Below are 20,246 nucleotides of genomic sequence, written 5' to 3'. Positions count from 1 at the left end.
ACTCAATTACGAGTCCAATTATTGTAATGAATGATAATGGTCATGACCAATTAGTTCTTCAAAGAATACCTGCAGAACACTTTGTAGCCATAATTGTCCATTAACATGTTCTAACATGTTATTTGTAAATTTAGTGAAATAGATGTTGAAATTGTGCCTGCCATAATGTTATCTGCTTTTTGTGTAGTGGTGTAGTGTCTGAATAAATGTGTTTACCTGTTTTTAGAAACAATAAGCTCCTAACTGTCCATAATTGTTTGTTGTTGTTTTTTTTTGGGCCCCCAAAAAAATTCTTAATTTAGATGTGCGAAATGTTTAATGTAAGCAATTTCTGCTAGCCAATCTGCTGTTCCTTTATTGCATTAATAAACACAACACCCGCTTAAATGCAAACAACATTTTTTATTTTTAAACAGTAATGTTTTTGTATTTTTTTTGTAAAAAAAAAAAAAAATTATTAAACATTTTAAAAAAACTGCTCCATGCGCTCCACGTCCCGAAGCACAGCCCGCAAATTTGCCTTTAGGCTTGCCCAGATCCCAGGAAGACTTGTGGGATCTCCAACTGCGCCATCTGAAATGAAGACCAAAAAAAAACATTACTAACTTACTCACATTACCTATTATACAAGCAAGGCACAAAGCACACTTTAATGGCAAAGTGACTACATCATGTATGTTTGAATGTTAAAACAGTAGCATACCAACACACAAGCATGCTCAGCAATGTTTGTTATTGTTACATAACAAATTAAAAAAGTGTACCACACCATGGGGTACATTTACTAAGATGGGAGTTATATTTAAGATGGGACGTTGCCCATAGCAACCAGTCAGATTCCACATATTATCTTGTAGAATGTGCTAAATAAATGAGAAGTCGAATCTGATTGGTTGCTATGGGCAACATCCCATCTTAAATAGAACTCCCATCTTAGTAAATGTAACACCATGCTGGGATTCATTCACATCTGGAGTGAAGCAGACTTCTTTTTTTGGGGGTTGGCCCTGCATCATCACACTGCATATCAACATCTTCAGAAGGTCAACATATCCTAGCATGCCCACACTCCCTGAAAGCCTGCCTTACTACATAAGGTCAAACAGGTTGTTTAAATAAAAAATATTTTTTTTTTTTTGAGTGTAACTTTCACAACACAAATGACTGTGTCCTTAGCCTGCCTAACAAAGTGAAGCATGCGAGTTCAATGTGCAAATATTGGAATACCCAGGCACAAGTGTAAAAGTCCAACAACATACCAAACTCCATTCAGGTCTAACTGTTTTGCTGATAATCTAGCACATGTAAACCCTGTTGTCCAGCCAACCCTGTCGACATAATGAGTGTCGAACTAAAGTGTGCAGCATAAACATTGCATACGTACACACTGTACATCTAATGATCCTCACACAAATGTAAATGCAACATCCATACCATGATGAAGAAGACAAACATTTTACCTTGGCACAAGATTGGCCCCAGTACAACACTGTATTTATTAGAATGTGAAGTTAAATTAGGTAACAAATTAAATGTCAATGTGTGTCAACTTACTCTCGTCTGCCACTTGAGCACCTCCCTGAAGGGCCTCCGGGGCCTCTGCTGCCCATTCAGAAGGTGGGGATGGCGGCTGGATGGGGGAAGGAGGTTGGATGGGGGAAGGAGGCTGGATGGGGGCAGGAGGCTGGATTGGGGAAAGAGGATGGAAGGGGGAGCTGGTTACAGAGGATGGGTCAGATTGAGAGGGGGAGGGTGGCGGAGAGATGGTTTGGGCCACAGAGTGGGAGGGGGGCAGAGAAGAGGATCAGGAAAAAGAGGGGGAGGGTGGCGGAGAGGTGGTTTGGGCCACAGAGGGTGAGGGGGGCAGAGAGGGGGTTTGGGAAAGAGAGGGGGAGGGGGGCGGAGAGGGGGATTGGGCCACAGAAGGGAAGTGAGGCAGAGAAGCGGATTGGGAAAGAGGGGGAGGGTGGCGGATAGGTGGTTTGGGCCACATAGGGTGAGGGGGGCAGAGAGGGGGTTTGGGAAAGAGAGGGGGAGGGGGGCGGAGAAGGGGATTGGGAAAGAGAGGGGAAGGGGGCGGAGAGGGGGATTGGGCCACAGAAGGGGAGTGGGGCGGAGAGGGGGATTGGGCCACAGAAGGGGAGTGGGGCGGAGAAGGGGATTGGGAAAGAGGGGGAGTGGGCCGGAGAGGGGGAGTGGGCCAGAGAGGGGGCTTGGGAAAGAGAGGGGGAGGGAGACGGAGAAGGGGATTGGGAAAGAGAGGGGGAGGGGGCAGAGAGGGGGATTGGGCCACAGAAGGGGAGTGGGGCAGAGAAGGGGATTGGGAAAGAGAGGGGGAGTGGGCCAGAGAGGGGGCTTGGGAAAGAAAGGGGGAGGGGGACGGAGAGAGGGAATGGTCCACAGAAGGGGTGGGGTGCGGAGAATGTGCTGGGCCTGGGCGTGTAAGTCTCTGCCTTGCAGATGCTGCTCGACGTTGTGCTTGCCCTAGAATGAGATATGTAATAATTATGTAGTGGGTTTAAAAAAAATTACATCAGCATTTTAAAATTACATTGTTCTGTCCCATGTTAAAGACACAGAACAAGTTATTGGGTTCAGGCGACAGCCTGTGTAGCAACTCAGTACAACAACATTAACTACTTACAAAGCACTTTGCTACAGTCAGTACTGCTTCCCATAACCACACACACTGTGTAAACTTGGCATGTTTGCTCTACAATAGTTTAACAGTCTGCTAATTTTCTCACTATATAACTTCTTAGTGAAAATGTGCAGACTTTACATTTAAAGTGTATGTTAATATTCTCAGTGTAATACACATATTTAATGTAATATGTTAAATTTACTGCGTATACGTATTGCCCGGATTTGTTGGCGCAATTCCGCCAACAGGTCCGGCGTGCGTCGGCGGAGGTCGCTCCAGCGCCTCTCCAACTGTATGATGGTCCTCCTGCTCCGGGTACGTGTTCACAGTAAGCGGCGGACCTCTGCGTAGGTCTCGCGCTTTACCCTATTTGGGATAAAGGGCCCTGCACGGCCTACGCGGCGGTCCATTACTGCGACCAGCACGCGCATCTCCTGTTGTGTGAAAGCAGCTGCGCGCATGGTGCCAATGGCGTTTTCCATACATGGGCATATATTTATAGTGTGTTGTGCCATTTGATTGGTTGTAAATTGATGGTGTCATCTGTAATAAACTTTATTGATATGTGTGCATTAATGTGAAATACAGTGGGTACAATTCGCATTAGCGGAAATTCGCACCCGCGGAAGAAATTAAAAAAAAACACACTCACAATCACACTCACAATCACACTCACATACACTCACACACACACACAAACACTCACTCAAAATCACACTCACTCACAATCACACTCACATACACACACACACACACACTCACTCAAAATCACACTCACTCACAATCACACTCACATACACACACAGAAACACACACTCACAATCACACACACACACACACACACACACACACTCACATACACACACACCTATTGAAAAGTAATTGTTACAATCTGTGTACTCACCACATTTTACATTAACAATCAGCTGCACAAAGTCCCAAAGTTATCGACATTTAGGATCATATGTTGTGTCATTTGTAATGTAAACAGATGCACAAGCCAAATAAACAAAAAAATATGGTTATTAACACAATTAACCAAAATATAATTAATTATAAATTACCAAACAAAAAACATTGTCAACAACAATATTCTAACAAAATACATGATACGGAGAACATTACAGATTTATTTATTAAACAAAGAATAATATAGACTCACAAAAGAAAACCAACACACTATGAACTTTACCAAGCTACCTAAATGACATCAGTTCAAAATTACAATACAAATACAGAGACTTTTGGCAAACGAAAATAAATAATGAAAAAACAAAATATCTGAAATAATCACGGACAATTCTTGCCCTTACTTCATTCCCCCGCCGGGATACACTCCCCCCACCGAATGTCCGGCCAACCCCTGGCTCCTCATCCGGCAATTCCTCCGTTTGGGGAAGCTCTACGCGACTCCTTACAGCGATGTTATGTAGGATAGCGCACAGGACCACAATTTTACTTACCATCTCCGGCGAATACATGATGTCGCCACCAGTGCGGTGGAGCACACAAAAACGCCCTTTAAGAACACCAATCGTGCGCTCCACCAGCTGTCTAGTGGCAGTAAGCGCGGAGTTAAATGCCGTCTGTGGTCCTGGCGTGGGCTTACTCTAAGGAGTCATGAGCCAGGGGGTGCAAGGATATCCACGGTCTCCTGTTTGATAAGATGAAAATATCAAAAGTAAAATTGTAAAAAACATAATGTAATACCAAAAATATGACTGTTCAAATCATAAAAAAAAGTAAACTCACCCAATAACCACATGTCTTGGCCTTCCATCGTTCTTAATCTCTGCCATATCCCTGATTGTCTAATGACATGTACATCATGGGAGTTCCCAGGGAACTTAGCATTCAGGGACAGGATCTGGAGGGATGGCCCACAAACAACCATTACATTCAGAGAATGAAACAGTTTCCTGTTTCTATAAATTTCTTCATTATGTCTTGGTGCAACAATAGCTACATGTGTTCCATCCACAACCCCAATAACATGTGGGAAGCGACTACCACCTTCCTGAAATTGCTGCTTCACCACATCCAGGGCACCAACATCCAAAGGCATTGCTATAAATTGTTTGACTCACTTTATGAAAGCATGGCTGACACGCCGCAGGACCTTACTGAACTGGCCCTGCGACATGCCAACCAGATCTCCGACCACATCCTGATACGAACCAGTGGCCACAAAATGTAACACAGCAAGGAATTGTGTCAATGCTGGTATTGTTGTAGGATACCTAATGGATTGTTCTAGATCACTCTCTATTATGGAGAGAGTGTCTAGGATTAGATGAGGTGGCAGTCTGTGTCTGCGCAACACTACATCATCAGGCATCCCAAAAAGGAGGACTCGGGTACGGAAACTTGGTTGCCTAGCACGCCTCTGTTGCCTTGGAGGATGAGGAGCCGGTTGGGGTTGGAGGGCTTGCGGTGGTTGGGGTGGGAGTGGTTCCGTGGGTTGTGGTGGGAGGGCTTCAGCTGCCACATGAATGGACATGACCAACTTAAAATGAAGGTAAGAATCATTAAAAACCTCAAACAATTAACAACACACATTGTCAACCAAAATCTAATTCAAAGTGTATGGGTGTTCACTTACTGCAGGAGCGTACTCCATTTCTTCAAGATGAAAATACGGGTCCAAAACACAAATGAAATTAAAAAATTAATAATAATTTAGCTTATTACCTCCAACATAAGTTAACATCACAAATCACAAACTTTTTGAGATTTAAAACATATCCATATAATTACTGCAACAATATATTTTAAAAATACTAAGTATGTATTATTTTTTCAAAAAATAAACCCCCCAAAAAACCCCTAAAAAAACACAGATCCGAAAAGAAAGGTGCTCCTTTTGTAGCAAATAGAGAAAAAATCTGGCCTACTTTGTCAAAAGTAAATGCTCTGTAAACAAACAAGAAAATAGACACCTACAAGAGAGAGAAATGGACTATAAAAAATCAGATACACACTTGCAACAAACACACACCTTGACACCCAGGGACAGGCAACTTACCTGCTCAATAAATAAACACTCAACTTTTGCTGAAAAAAACAATGGAAATGAGGCCTACTTTGGCACAAAATAACTTTCTGAAAAGAAAGCAGAAAAGAGACACCTACAAGAGAGAGAAATGGCCTATAAGAAATCAGATACACACTTGCAACAAACACACACCATGACACCCAGGGACAGGCAACTTACCTGCTCAATAAATAAACACTGAACTTTTGCTGAAAAAACAATGGAAATGAGGCCTACTTTGGCACAAAATAACTTTCTGAAAAGAAACCAGAAAAGAGACACCTACAAGAGAGAGAAATGGACTATAAGAAATAAAATATACACTCTCAACAATAGAACGGACACACTGTAAATTACAGGTAACAAAACTATTAAATAGTACATCATATTAAATTTATATGCAAAAACATTAACCACCACACTACTAATACCCTGTTTAAAAGGGTGGTATTCATGTGACCGCCGGTCTGCTGACCGACAGTCACATGACCTCCTCCACCATCCCGCCGGCTCAGTATCCCGATGGTCGGCATGCCGACCAACAGGGACTATTTCCACTCGTGGGTGTCCACGACACCCATAGAGTGGGAATAGAACCCGTGGCGACCGCAGCATGGTGAGCGCAGCGAGCCCGCAAGGGGCTTGCTGCACTCGCCCCTCCCCGCCGGGATCCCGGTGTCGGTATGCTGCCGGGATCCCGGCGTCGGTAAGCTGACCGGCGGTCAGGAGACCGCCGGTTAGCCAAACTACACCCGTTTAAAACACTACAAAGGACCATTGCACACCCGTACATACTTGGTTTGTTAATATCCTAATTTATTTATATTAGAATAAAAGAATTAGCAGAAAATAAATAGGCTGTACAATTACTGGAAGTATTAGCATAATTAACACCTGTGCGAATTACCACACTGGAAACCACACGAAGCTATAAATCGCTAGACACCTGTGCAAACACACATGCCACCAGCAACATGGCTACTCGTCAGCAGATGGCAGCAGAGATGGACCGGGTGCAGCAGCAGATGTCCGCTTTGACACATAGGCGCCTAGCGCTGCGGAGGCAGATGCTGGAATCTGCAAGTTCTGATTCTCAAATAGCAGGACCCAGTACTGTACAAACTCCATCTTCTGATACCCAGGAGTTAGGAGTGAATCCCCTGCCAGACATAGATACTGGGGAAACTGAGGGAGATTCCGGAATACCATCTCAAACACAAAGTACACAAGCAGCTAGTGAAGAGGAAGAAGGTGAGGAGGGACAGGACGATAGCTCACAGGCTACATCCCCCCCCCCCCCCAAAAAAAAAAAAGACAGCCCACCTTCACTAAGAGAGAGTTACGTGTTTTGGTCACACAGGCCATGGATAAAATTCATCGAGGACCCAAAAACATGATTGCTGCATCCAAAGAGCGAATCTAGAGGGACATCACTGATTCTGTTAATGAAGTCGGCTCAATAGTCAAAGGAAGTTAGAAGACGGTAAGTGTATATTGACACACCATTTTCTGAGCCAAGTATTATTATAAACTTAGCTAGATGTGATGTTTCCTACAGTAACCAAAAGCATAACATGTGTACTATCAATTAAAGCAGGTATTCCTAACTTTTCTGTACCTTGCCCCTATTTTTCATCACATATGTAGTTGGGCCAACTTCAAATCCCGCCTGAAGGGCAAGAGGTCTGCGGAGTGGAATGCCTCGAGGGCAACAGGGGGAGGTCCAGCTGCCACTGTGGAGTACACAGATCTTGAGGAGATGGTGATGGACTGTGTGAGTTACGAGGAGGGGGTTGGGGTGTCTCATATGGACACGGACCTGCCTGAAACACTGAATGCACATGACTTGCCAGGTAAGTTTACACACATATTCCTAAACAACTAATTTAGTGGTTCAAAAAGTCTCATGTTGTTTTTTTCTACTCTTTTTCCACTCATTCTTATTTCTCTGACGTCCTAGTGGATGCTGGGACTCCGTCAGGACCATGGGGAATAGCGGCTCCGCAGGAGACAGGGCACAAAATTTAAAAGTTTGACCACTAGGTGGTGTGTACTGGCTCCTCCCCCTATGACCCTCCTCCAAGCCTCAGTTAGGTTTTTGTGCCCGTCCGAGCAGGGTGCAATCTAGGTGGCTCTCCTAAAGAGCTGCTTAGAAAAAGTTTGTTAGGTTTTTTATTTTCAGTGAGTCCTGCTGGCAACAGGCTCACTGCAACGAGGGACTTAGGGGAGAAGAAGTGAACTCACCTGCGTGCAGGATGGATTTGCTTCTTAGGCTACTGGACACTAGCTCCAGAGGGACGATCACAGGTACAGCCTGGATGGGTCACCGAAGCCGCGCCGCCGACCCCCTTGCAGATGCCGAATAGAGAAGAGGTCCAGAAACCGGCGGCAGAAGACGTCTCAGTCTTCATGAGGTAGCGCACAGCACTGCAGCTGTGCGCCATTGCTCTCCGCACACTTCACACCAGCGGTCACTGAGAATGCAGGGCGCTGGGGGGGGCGCCCTGGGCAGCAATGTAATATACCTATTCTGGCTAAAATATATCACATATAGCCCCTGGGGCTATATGGATGTATTTAACCCCTGCCAGGTTCCAAAAAAACCGGGAGAAGAAGCCCGCCGAAAAGGGGGCGGGGCCTATTCTCCTCAGCACACAGCGCCATTTTCCTGCCCAGCTCCGCTGCGAGGAAGGCTCCCAGGACTCTCCCCTGCACTGCACTACAGAAACAGGGTAAAAACAGAGAGGGGGGGCACTTATTGGCGATATTTATAATATTTGAGCTGCTATAAAGGGAACACACTTTTTAAGGTTGTCCCTATATATATTTATAGTGCTTGGGTGTGTGCTGGCAAACTCTCCCTCTGTCTCCCCAAAGGGCTAGTGGGATCCTGTCTTCTATCAGAGCATTCCCTGTGTGTCTGCTGTGTGTCGGTACGTGTGTGTCGACATGTATGAGGACGATGTTGGCGTGGAGGCGGAGCAATTGCCTGTAATGGTGATGTCACCCCCTAGGGAGTCGACACCAGAATGGATGGCTTTGTTTATGGAATTACGGGATAGTGTCAGCACGCTACAAAAGTCGGTTGACGACATGAGACAGCCGGCAAACCAGTTAGTACCTGTCCAGGCGTCTCAGACACCGTCAGGGGCTGTAAAACGCCCTTTACCTCAGTCGGTCGACACAGACCCAGACACTGACACTGAATCCAGTGTCGACGGTGAAGAAACAAACGTATTTTCCAGTAGGGCCACACGTTATATGATCACGGCAATGAAGGAGGCTTTGCATATCTCTGATACTGCAAGTACCACAAAAAGGGGTATTATGTGGGGTGTGAAAAAACTACCGATAGTTTTTCCTGAATCAGAGGAACTGAATGAAGTGTGTGATGAAGCGTGGGTTACCCCAGATAGAAAACTGCTAATTTCAAAGAAGTTATTGGCATTATACCCTTTCCCGCCAGAGGTTAGGGCGCGCTGGGAAACACCTCCTAGGGTGGATAAGGCGCTCACACGCTTATCAAAGCAAGTGGCGTTACCGTCTCCTGATACGGCCGCCCTCAAGGATCCAGCTGATAGGAGGCTGGAGAATACATTAAAAAGTATATACACACATACGGGTGTTATACTGAGACCAGCAATCGCCTCAGCCTGGATGTGCAGTGCTGGCGTGGCTTGGTCGGAGTCACTGTCTGAAAATATTGATACCCTGGATAGGGACAGTATTTTACTGACTATAGAGCAGTTAAAGGATGCATTTCTTTATATGCGAGATGCACAGAGAGATATTTGCACTCTGGCATCAAGAGTAAGTGCGATGTCCATATCTGCCAAGGTGGACCCCTGGATCCTGCAGGTAGTATCTCAGGGTTACAGGTTGGAATTCGAGAAGTCCCCTCCTCGCCGTTTCCTAAAGTCTGCTTTGCCAACGTCTCCCTCCGACAGGGCGACGGTATTGGAGGCCATTCACAAGCTGTATTCTCAGCAGGTGATAGTCAAGGTACCCCTCCTACAACAGGGACAGGGGTATTACTCCACGCTATTTGTGGTACCGAAGCCGGACGGCTCGGTAAGACCGATTCTAAATCTAAAATCTCTGAACCTGTACATACAAAAATTCAAGTTCAAGATGGAGTCACTCAGAGCAGTGATAGCGAATCTGGAAGAAGGGGATTTTATGGTGTCCTTGGACATCAAGGATGCTTACCTTCATGTTCCAATTTGTCCTTCACACCAAGGGTACCTCAGGTTCGTGGTCCAAAACTGTCATTATCAGTTTCAGACGCTGCCGTTTGGATTGTCCACGGCACCCCGGGTCTTTACCAAGGTAATGGCCGAAATGATGATCCTTCTTCGAAGAGAAGGCGTCTTAATTATCCCTTACTTGGACGATCTCCTGATAAGGGCAAGATCCAGAGAACAGCTGGAGGTCGGAGTAGCACTAACCCAAGTAGTGCTCCAACAAAACGGGTGGATTCTGAATTTTCCAAAATCCCAACTGATCCCGACGACACGTCTGTTGTTCCTAGGGATGATTCTGGACACTGTTCAGAAAAAGGTATTTCTTCCGGAGGAGAAAGCCAGGGAGTTATCCGATCTAGTCAGGAACCTCCTAAAACCAGGAAAAGTATCTGTGCATCAATGCACAAGAGTCCTGGGAAAAATGGTAGCTTCTTACGAAGCGATTCCATTCGGCAGATTCCATGCACAAACTTTTCAGTGGGATCTGCTGGACAAATGGTCCGGATCGCATCTGCAGATGCATCAGCGGATAAAATTGTCCACAAGGACAAGAGTGTCTCTGCTATGGTGGTTGCAGAGTGCTCATCTGTTAGAGGGCCGCAGATTCGGCATACAGAACTGGGTCCTAGTGACCACGGATGCCAGCCTGAGAGGCTGGGGAGCGGTCACACAGGGAAGAAACTTCCAGGGCGTGTGGTCAAGCCTGGAGACGTCTCTTCACATAAATATACTGGAGCTAAGAGCAATCTACAATGCTCTAAGCCTGGCAAAACCTCTGCTTCAGGGTCAGCCGGTGTTGATTCAGTCGGACAACATCACGGCAGTCGCCCACGTAAACAGACAGGGCGGCACAAGAAGCAGGAGGGCAATGGCAGAAGCTGCAAGGATTCTCCGCTGGGCAGAAAATCATGTGTTAGCACTGTCAGCTGTGTTCATCCCGGGAGTGGACAACTGGGAAGCAGACTTCCTCAGCAGACACGATCTGCACCCGGGAGAGTGGGGACTTCATCCAGAAGTCTTCCACATGATTGTGGTCCATTGGGAAAGACCAATGGTGGACATGATGGCGTCCCGCCTCAACAAAAAACTGGACAGGTATTGCGCCAGGTCAAGAGACCCTCAGGCAATAGCTGTAGACGCTCTGGTAACACCATGGGTGTACCAGTCAGTGTATGTGTTTCCTCCTCTGCCTCTCATACCAAAAGTACTGAGAATTATACGGCAAAGGGGAGTAAGAACGATACTCGTGGCTCCGGATTGGCCAAGAAGAACTTGGTACCCGGAACTTCAGGAGATGCTCACGGAAGATCCGTGGCCTCTACCTCTAAGACGGGACCTGCTTCAGCAGGGACCGTGTCTATTCCAAGACTTACCGCGGCTGCGTTTGACGGCATGGCGGTTGAACGCCGAATCCTAAGGGAAAAAGGCATTCCGGAAGAGGTCATCCCTACCCTGGTAAAAGCCAGGAAGGAGGTGACTGCACAACATTATCACCGCATTTGGAGAAAATATGTTGCGTGGTGTGAGGCCAGGAAGGCCCCGACGGAGGAATTTCAACTGGGTCGATTCCTACATTTCCTGCAAACAGGATTGTCTATGGGCCTCAAATTAGGGTCCATTAAGGTTCAAATTTCGGCCCTGTCGATTTTCTTCCAGAAAGAATTGGCTTCAGTTCCTGAAGTCCAGACTTTTGTAAAAGGAGTACTACATATACAGCCCCCGGTTGTGCCCCCAGTGGCACCGTGGGATCTTAATGTAGTTTTGGATTTTCTCAAATCCCATTGGTTTGAGCCACTCAAATCGGTGGATTTGAAATATCTTACATGGAAAGTAACCATGCTACTGGCCCTGGCTTCAGCCAGGAGAGTGTCAGAATTGGCGGCTTTATCGTATAAAAGCCCATATCTGATTTTCCATTCGGACAGGGCAGAACTGCGGACGCGTCCTCACTTTCTGCCTAAGGTGGTTTCAGCGTTTCATCTGAACCAGCCTATTGTGGTGCCTGCGGCTACTAGCGATTGGGAGGATTCCAAGTTGCTGGACGTTGTCAGAGCATTGAAAATATATATTTCAAGGACGGCTGGAGTCAGAAAATCTGACTCGCTGTTTATACTGTATGCACCCAACAAGCTGGGTGCTCCTGCTTCTAAGCAGACGATTGCTCGTTGGATTTGTAGCACAATTCAACTTGCACATTCTGTGGCAGGCCTGCCACAGCCTAAATCTGTCAAGGCCTATTCCACAAGGAAGGTGGGCTCATCTTGGGCGGCTGCCCGAGGGGTCTCGGCATTACAACTCTGCCGAGCAGCTACGTGGTCAGGGGAGAACACGTTTGTAAAATTCTACAAATTTGATACCCTGGCTAAGGAGGACCTGGAGTTCTCTCATTCGGTGCTGCAGAGTCATCCGCACTCTCCCGCCCGTTTGGGAGCTTTGGTATAATCCCCATGGTCCTGACGGAGTCCCAGCATCCACTAGGACGTCAGAGAAAATAAGATTTTACTTACCGATAAATCTATTTCTCGTAGTCCGTAGTGGATGCTGGGCGCCCATCCCAAGTGCGGATTGTCTGCAATACTTGTACATAGTTATTGTTACAAAAAAAATCGGGTTGTTATTGTTGTGAGCCGTCTGTTCAGAGGCTCCTACGTTTGTCATACTGTTAACTGGGTTCAGTTCACAAGTTGTACGGTGTGATTGGTGTGGCTGGTATGAGTCTTACCCGGGATTCAAAATCCTTCCTTATTGTGTACGCTCGTCCGGGCACAGTATCCTAACTGAGGCTTGGAGGAGGGTCATAGGGGGAGGAGCCAGTACACACCACCTAGTGGTCAAACTTTTAAATTTTGTGCCCTGTCTCCTGCGGAGCCGCTATTCCCCATGGTCCTGACGGAGTCCCAGCATCCACTACGGACTACGAGAAATAGATTTATCGGTAAGTAAAATCTTATATTTTGCTTTGAACATAACACAGCACAGGTGGGTGAGCAGGTAGAGTCAGAGGAGGGTTATGTGGCTGAGGCTGAGGTCGGGGGACCTAGTGTCTCTGGCACTGTGGGACCACAAATTCCATCCGTCCAGATTCCAACTGCCCCACACACACACCCAACCCTCTGCTATCCCGGACATCCTGTCTCAAATTGCAAGGTATGGTGAGAGCCTGAATGCTTTTCAAGACAGGATGATCCAGGAGGTAAGCCAGATACCTGTCCGGCTCACTGAGCACAAAACCAGTGTGGAGCAAGGTGTAGCTCAACTCTGCCAAGGTCTGGCAGAGATCAGGCAGGGCCAACAGCAACTCGCCTCCTCCTTCCAACAAATTGCAAATTCCATTCTGCAAGGGCTCCAGGACATCGCTGTCTCTCTTGCCCACAGTGGCAGAGAGCCAGCCACATCTGCTCCCTCCCCTCCCTCTGCCCAGGAAGAACATCCCACTGGGCAGGGCCCTCGAAGGTCGCTTCACAGACCGAGCCGTGAAGAACTACATCAGGCGGGTAAAAAGAAGAGAAAGTGATGTCTCTCCAGATGGACAGCACCCATGTTTTACATGTTGCCTCGATGTTTTTGTTTTTTTTGGCTTGTGTGGCCAGAATGTACAACTCCCTCAAAGTGAAAGGGTATATTTGTGTTTAGTGAAATTGTAGCCTGTGAGATTTTCGTCTACACCTGAGCCATCTTCCTCTTCCTAGCGTGCTGTGTATGGTTGTGTTTGTATGTTGGTTCCAGAATCGACCTCAGTTCCCCTAACAGTTTCGTCTGGCTGGGGGTTCACAACATATACTTAGTAAATATCAAACATCATATTTTGTCAGAAGATGGTGTTACCATAGTACTGGGTTCTGCTCTGTGAATTTTGGCACTGGCATCTGCTTGTTGCTATGTCCATCTTTGTATGTGATGCTCATCTGTAGCCATGTTGTGTTTCTGAATTAATATATTTTTTGAAGTAAAAAAATATTGATTACAAAATTGATTGTGTGTTTTATTAAAGGTTATGCACTATGGAAAACTGAGCCCTGTAAACTTTAACATGGCATATAGACATTTGTGTAACAAGGGAACAATAAGAATATTCATACAAACATTGCATATTATAATTTAAACCATGTATGCCTTGCACAACACTTAACTGGGCATATAAAAAAAAAATAGGACATTGGGATTACTAGGGGCAACATGGCATAATATTAGATATGGACACATATTCCCAACAAATTAAAAATAAATTGTATTAAGTAACATTAAGTGTAGGCTGCATTATGTTGTTCATGTTATTTGGTATGTACAAAGGAATATGTCTATGTCGAGAAGATTTACCTGATGTAGTTTATAAGTTGGTTTTTTCACACTTGATCACATTTGATAATATTAAAGAAAAATTACAACATGCATTTAACATCAAAGTTTATTTTGAAATTAAAAACAAAAGTGCATTATTTGGTAGCGTGTCAGATTTATAGGTGCTAACAATTAAAATGTTATGTGCCCAGACAATTGCTGTTTGTATTATTTTGTCAGAGCAGTGTTTGCCAAGTAATTGGTCAACAGGTGAATTCATTTGCTAATTAATTGCTAATTATGGCAGACACACTTTTATCAGTACTTCGCAAGTGCAGAGTAGCTGCAGACTTACTCTTCGGCTGCGACAAGATAGCGAACATTTGTTGTGTACATTTTACCATCGGATACGCATTTCTGCTAAAAACACGCCTACTGCTGGTTGCATACTCCCACACTAGCCGCCCACTTTCACGCCCATTTCGTAAGATAGCGAAGCCAAGCCTCTGTCACGCCTCCATCACTCCCTGTTTTCGGTGGTGTAGTACGAGCAGATTTTCAGTTAGTAAGTTTTCACAAGCGTCGTATCGCTCCCTTTGCGCTCTCGCACTTCAGCATTCGCGCATGCGCAGTTTGCATTCTTTTGCCGTTTGCGATGCGATGAACTGCTGCGAACAACGCGGAATAAGGGCCTTAGTTTTGAAAGTTGTTAAGACCTTCTCTTCTGTAAATGTAGTTTCATCTACCTTATTTTTATGAATGTCCTTGCAGCTTAACTGTGGCCCCTTCACTTTTCCTTCTGTAGTAAATACGGAGCAAAAATAATGATTTAGGTGATCTGTTATTGCCTCTTCTCCCTCCACCCAATTCTCACTCTCTGTCTTAAGTGCTATTATTCCTCCATTTGATTTTTTCCTTTCATTAATATACTTAAAAAAAGTTTTGCCCCCTTTATCTACTGACTGGGCCATTTTCTCCTCAGCTTCTGCCTTTGCACGTCTGATCACTTTCTTAGCATCCTGCCGTCTGTCAAGATACACTCCTTTGTCATTATTTTGAGTCTGTTTGTATTTCCTAAAAGCCAGCTTTTTTGCTTTCACGCTAGTTGATAATTCTTTTGTGAACCACACTGGCTTCCTTTTGCTGGTGCTTTTCCTAACCCTTTTGATACAAAGGTCTGTTGCCCTTAGTACTGCCCTTTTCAGGTTTTCCCACCTCTCCTGCACGCCTTCCAAGTCTCTCCAGCCCGCCAATGAATCATTTAAACATCTCCTCATTTTTGCAAAGTCAGCATTCCTAAAATCCAACACCTTTGTTTTTGTGTGACAGGAGTTCCTGTCTTTATACTAAACCATACTGCTTGATGATCACTGGATCCCAGGTGCTCACCCACATATGTGTCTGATATCCTGTCACCATTTGTGAGAATTAAATCTAATATGGAGTCTTTGCGAGTGGGCTCCCTCACTAATTGCTTGAGAGATGCTCCCTGTAAGGAATTTAGAAATTTGCCACTTATAGCTGAACTAGCAAAAGACCCCTCCCAATTTACATCAGGTAAATTAAAGTCTCCAGTGATTATGACTTCTCCCTTTAAAGCCATTTTAGTGATGTCCAACAATAGGTTCCTGTCCAAATCCTGTCCCTGGCCTGGTGGTCTATAGATCACCCTAATGCGAATAATATCCTTCTCCCCGGTTTCTATGGTGACCCAAAGGGCCTCAGTTTTGTCTTCAATATTTTGTATTAAAGTAGCATTTATGTTTTTTTTCACATACATTGCTACCCCTCCTCCGATTCTTCCCATTTTATCCTTCCTAAATAAATTGTATCATGGTATAGCAATGTCCCAGTGATGATTCTCATTGCACCATGGTGGTAATTCCAAGTTGATCGCAGCAGGAAATTTTTCAGCAGTTGGCCAAAACCATGTGCACTGCAGGCGAGGCAGATATAACATGTGCAGAGAGAGTTAGATTTGGGTGTGGTGCATTTAATCTGCAATCTAGATTGCAGTGTAAAAATAAAGCAGCCAGTATTTACCCTGCACAGACACAAAATAACCCACCCTAACTCTCTATGCTAATGTTATATCTGCCCCCCCCCCCCTGCAGTGCACATGGTTTTGCCCAACTGCTAAAAAAATTCCTGCTGCGATCAACTTGGAATTACCCTCCATGACTCTGTAATTGCCACAATATCCAGGTTATCCCTTGTCATTATTGCAATTAGCTCTGGAATTTTGTCTCTTAAGCTCCTAGCATTGCACCACATAACCCCTAAAACATGAGGATATGGAAAGGATTTGGTAGTACACTTATACAAATACAACGAACCAAGGCTACATTCCCAATAATGTCTGCTACACAGGTCGGGGACTCTGCAGATGCTCCTGCATCATGCAGTGCTAGCGCCACGGATTTACATGAGGAAAAGATTTCAGCTGAGGGATCAGGTACTGGGTGCTCTGCACCTTCCAGTCAGCCCGTAGCACCTGTGACAAATCAGGATCCACCTTGGGCCACATTTTCCAAATATGCTGACTACGCTTGTAACACGATTTACACCCCCTGTGGGACCTCCTGTGCCATTACAGCCACACATTGTCCCTGTAGTTAATCTGCAATGGGTGGATACTCTGTCAACCCAGTTACAGCAATTAAATCAGTCCTTAGTAAAACAAAAACCTGTCTCTCCCCTTGCTGGGGCCAAAGGGTCATCTAAGCGGGCCATTTCTTCCTCACAATCCATTAATATTTTGGATGATTCTTCCAATGAGGATGGGGATTATACTGATCCGTCAGATACTGATACAGTTGTTTCTGATGAGGAATCTACAACTCAAGTTGATGTTCCTGAACTAGTGGAGGCTATCAAGCTGATTCTCCAGATTGATGATGATATTGAACCTCCTGCTACATCTAAGAAACCTGATAAGTTTAAACATCAGAAGGTTGCTAAAGTAGTTTTATCTCATTCTGACCTCTTAATAGACATACGTCAGGAGTCCTGGTCGTCTCCAGGAAAGACATTTTCCCTGTCTAAAAGGATGTTGGCTCGCTATCCTATCCCTGCGGAGCTGAGTAACAAGTGGGAAACTCCACCGCCGGTGGACTCTCATGTCGCCCGTCTAGTGGTGTCTTCTACTCTGCCTGTCACCACTGTCACCTCACTGAAGGAACCGATGGATAAGCATTTGGAGGGATGCCTGAAGTCTGTCTACACACTTACTGGTGCTGTACATAGACCCACTATGGCAGCCTCTTGGGCTGCAAAAGCTATTGAAGCATGGGTTCAGGCAACTGAGGATGAGCTACCTCTGAATTTTTCTGACACTGCCAGACAATATCTGTTGTATATTACCACAGCCTCTCACTATATTCAGGAGGCGGCCTCTGATGCAGGTGTAATTGCAGCCAGGCATCTACTACGTCCATACTGGCTCGCCGGATTTTGTGGTTACGGTCCTGGAAAGTGGACCTGGACTCCAAAACCTTGGAGGTGCTCCCTTTTAAGAGGGACATACTATTTGGGGAAGATCTGAAAAAGATCATGACTGACTTTGCAACAGACAAGACTGCATTTCTCCCAAGTACTAATCCTTCTGTTCCGAAGGCTAAGAGTAGCACTTTTCATTCCTTTCGACCACCAGGTAAAGCAAGGGGTCAGGCGTATCTGACACAGGCTTGTACTTCCAAAACCACCAAGCCCAAGTCTAAGCAATCTTGGGCCGCCGTCAGCCTGCTTCCAAACAGGACAAGCCTACAGCATGATGGGGCGGGCCTCCTCCTTGGGACCCCAGGTTGGGAGGCTGACTTCTGCAGTTCGCATAGTCTTGGTTAAAGACCACTTCAGACACCTGGGTGCGGGAAGTCGCCTCTCACGGGTACGCGATCTCTTTCAAGAGACGCCCCCCTCACCAGTTCTGCTCGGCGGTTATCCCTTCGGATCCGCTGAAAGCACAGACTTTACACTTGGTTGTACAATCTCTCCTGGATACTGGAGTGATTGTACCGGTACATCTGTCTCAAAGAGGCAGGAGCTACTATTCGACCCTGTTTCTAGTCCCGAAACCAAACCGGGCCTCACGGCCTATACTCAACCTCAAAACTTTGAACAAATTTGTGAGGGTATCCAAATTCAGTATGGAAACTGCGCTCTATTGTACTGGCTATGGAGCCCCAAGGACTAAAGGGTATCGCTGGACATACAGGATGCTTACCTGCATATACCTATTGCCATGTCGCATCAACAATATCTGCGGTTTGCTATTGGCAACCTACATTATAAATTCAAGGCTTTGCCTTTCGGACTGACTATGGCTCCCCAGATCTTCACCAAGGTCATGGCAGTCATGCCGGCTCTTCTCCGTCGTCAGGGTGTCAGGATCATGCCGTATCTGGACGACTTGCTGATCCTGGCGAACTCCCCAGAGGTTCTCCTCAGTAATCTAGAACTGACGGTCCAATTCCTATAAGCCCACGGGTGGCTCATCAACTGGAAGAAGTCCTCGCTGGTCCCTGCGCAGAGCATGGTGCACCTGGGAGTGCTGTTGGACACACACAACCAGAGGTTGTTTTTGTCACAGGAGAAAGTCCTGAAACTTCAGTACAAGATACGTTGCTTCCTCTCTCGTCCTCGTGTGTCGATACACTCGGCGATGCAAGTACTAGGCCTCATGGTGTCGGCTTTCGACATGGTGGAGTACGCTCAATTTCATTCCCACTATTTGCAGAAACTGATTCTTGCCAAGTGGGACGCCTGCCTCACCGGATCAGGTCTCAAATGATCTCCTTGTCTCCGGAGGTCCGTCTGTTACTGAGCTGGTGGCTACAGGGCCTACAGTTAAGCAGGGGCCATTCCTTCTGGATCTCCAACTGGGTCCTCCTGACAACGGACGCCAGTCTGTGAGGTTGGGGCTTGGTGTTGGAGCAACACTCTCTCCAGGGTCAGTGGACCAGGGAGGAATCTCTCCTCCCGATAAACATTCTGGAATTGCGGGCAGTGTTCAAAGCATTGACACTGGCACTGCCTCTGGTACAGAACAGGCCTGTTCAAGTACAATCAGACAATGCCACCACGGTGGCGTACATAAATCATCAAGGCGGCACTCGAAGCCGCATGGCAATGATGTAAGTGTCAAATATCCTTAAATGGGTGGAACGCCATCTGCCAGCAATATCGTCAGTGTTCATTCCGGGAGTCCTCAACTGGGCAGCGGACTTCCTCAGTCATCAGGTCGTGCATGCCAGAGAGTGGAGTCTTCATCCGGAAGTCTTTCAACTCCTAGTGGACAAGTGGGGCCTACCAGATGTAGACCTGATGGCGTCTCGGCACAATCACAAAGTTCCGGTCTTCGGATCAAGGACAAGGGATCCTCAAGCAGCGCTGCCATACGTGTTCCCTCCAGTGTCACTCCTGCCCAGGGTATTACGGAAGTTCAAACAAGAAGGAGAAGTACTACTTCTAATCGCTCCAGTGTGGCCCACATGACATTGGTTCTCCAACCTGCAGGGTCTCGCGATAGAGCGTCCTCTTCTACTTCCTCAATGCCCAGACCTCCTTGTTCAGGGCCCTTGTATCTACCCGGACCTGGCCAGACTGGCTTTGACCGCGTGGCTCTTGAAGCATAACTCCTGAGAGCCAAAGGTTTCTCTGAGGTGGTCATTCAAACTATGTTGAAAGCCCGTAAACCGGCTTCGGCTCGGATTTATTACAGGGTCTGGAATTCTTCCTTCACCTGGTGTGCCAGTAAGAACTATGATGCATATACTTTCAGGACTTCCAGACTTTTGGCTTTTCTACAACAAGGCCTAGACTTGGGCCTTCATTTAGCCTCCCTCAAGAGTCATATTTCTGCCTTGTCAGTATGGTTTCAGAGGAAAATTGCGTCTCTTCACGATGTTCATTCTTTCACTCAGGGTGTTATACGGATTCAGCCTCCCTATGTCCCTCCTGTGGCTCCATGGGATCTGTCTGTTGTGCTGAACGCCCTCTAAGAGTCTCCGTTTGAAACTCTTGAGTCTGTGGACCTTAAATGCCTTAC

General features: G+C 46.2%; 1 long non-coding RNA gene across 1 annotated transcript; it reads right to left on the bottom strand.

Annotated features, from left to right (window-relative positions):
• Nucleotides 1-382: 382 nt before the first annotated feature.
• LOC135055922 (uncharacterized) lies at nucleotides 383-5,379 on the bottom strand. The gene is made up of 3 exons (XR_010243849.1): nucleotides 4,397-5,379; nucleotides 1,555-4,298; nucleotides 383-573 (listed from the first exon to the last, which is right to left on the bottom strand). It is a non-coding gene; the product is annotated as an uncharacterized LOC135055922 (long non-coding RNA).
• Nucleotides 5,380-20,246: the final 14,867 nt, after the last annotated feature.

Source organism: Pseudophryne corroboree, chromosome 3, assembly GCF_028390025.1.
Source record: "Pseudophryne corroboree isolate aPseCor3 chromosome 3, aPseCor3.hap2, whole genome shotgun sequence".
In the NCBI taxonomy this organism is placed as follows: Eukaryota; Metazoa; Chordata; class Amphibia; order Anura; family Myobatrachidae; genus Pseudophryne; species Pseudophryne corroboree.
The sequence above is the reverse complement of the archived record's forward strand: the minus strand, read 5'-3'. Positions and strand labels throughout refer to the sequence as shown.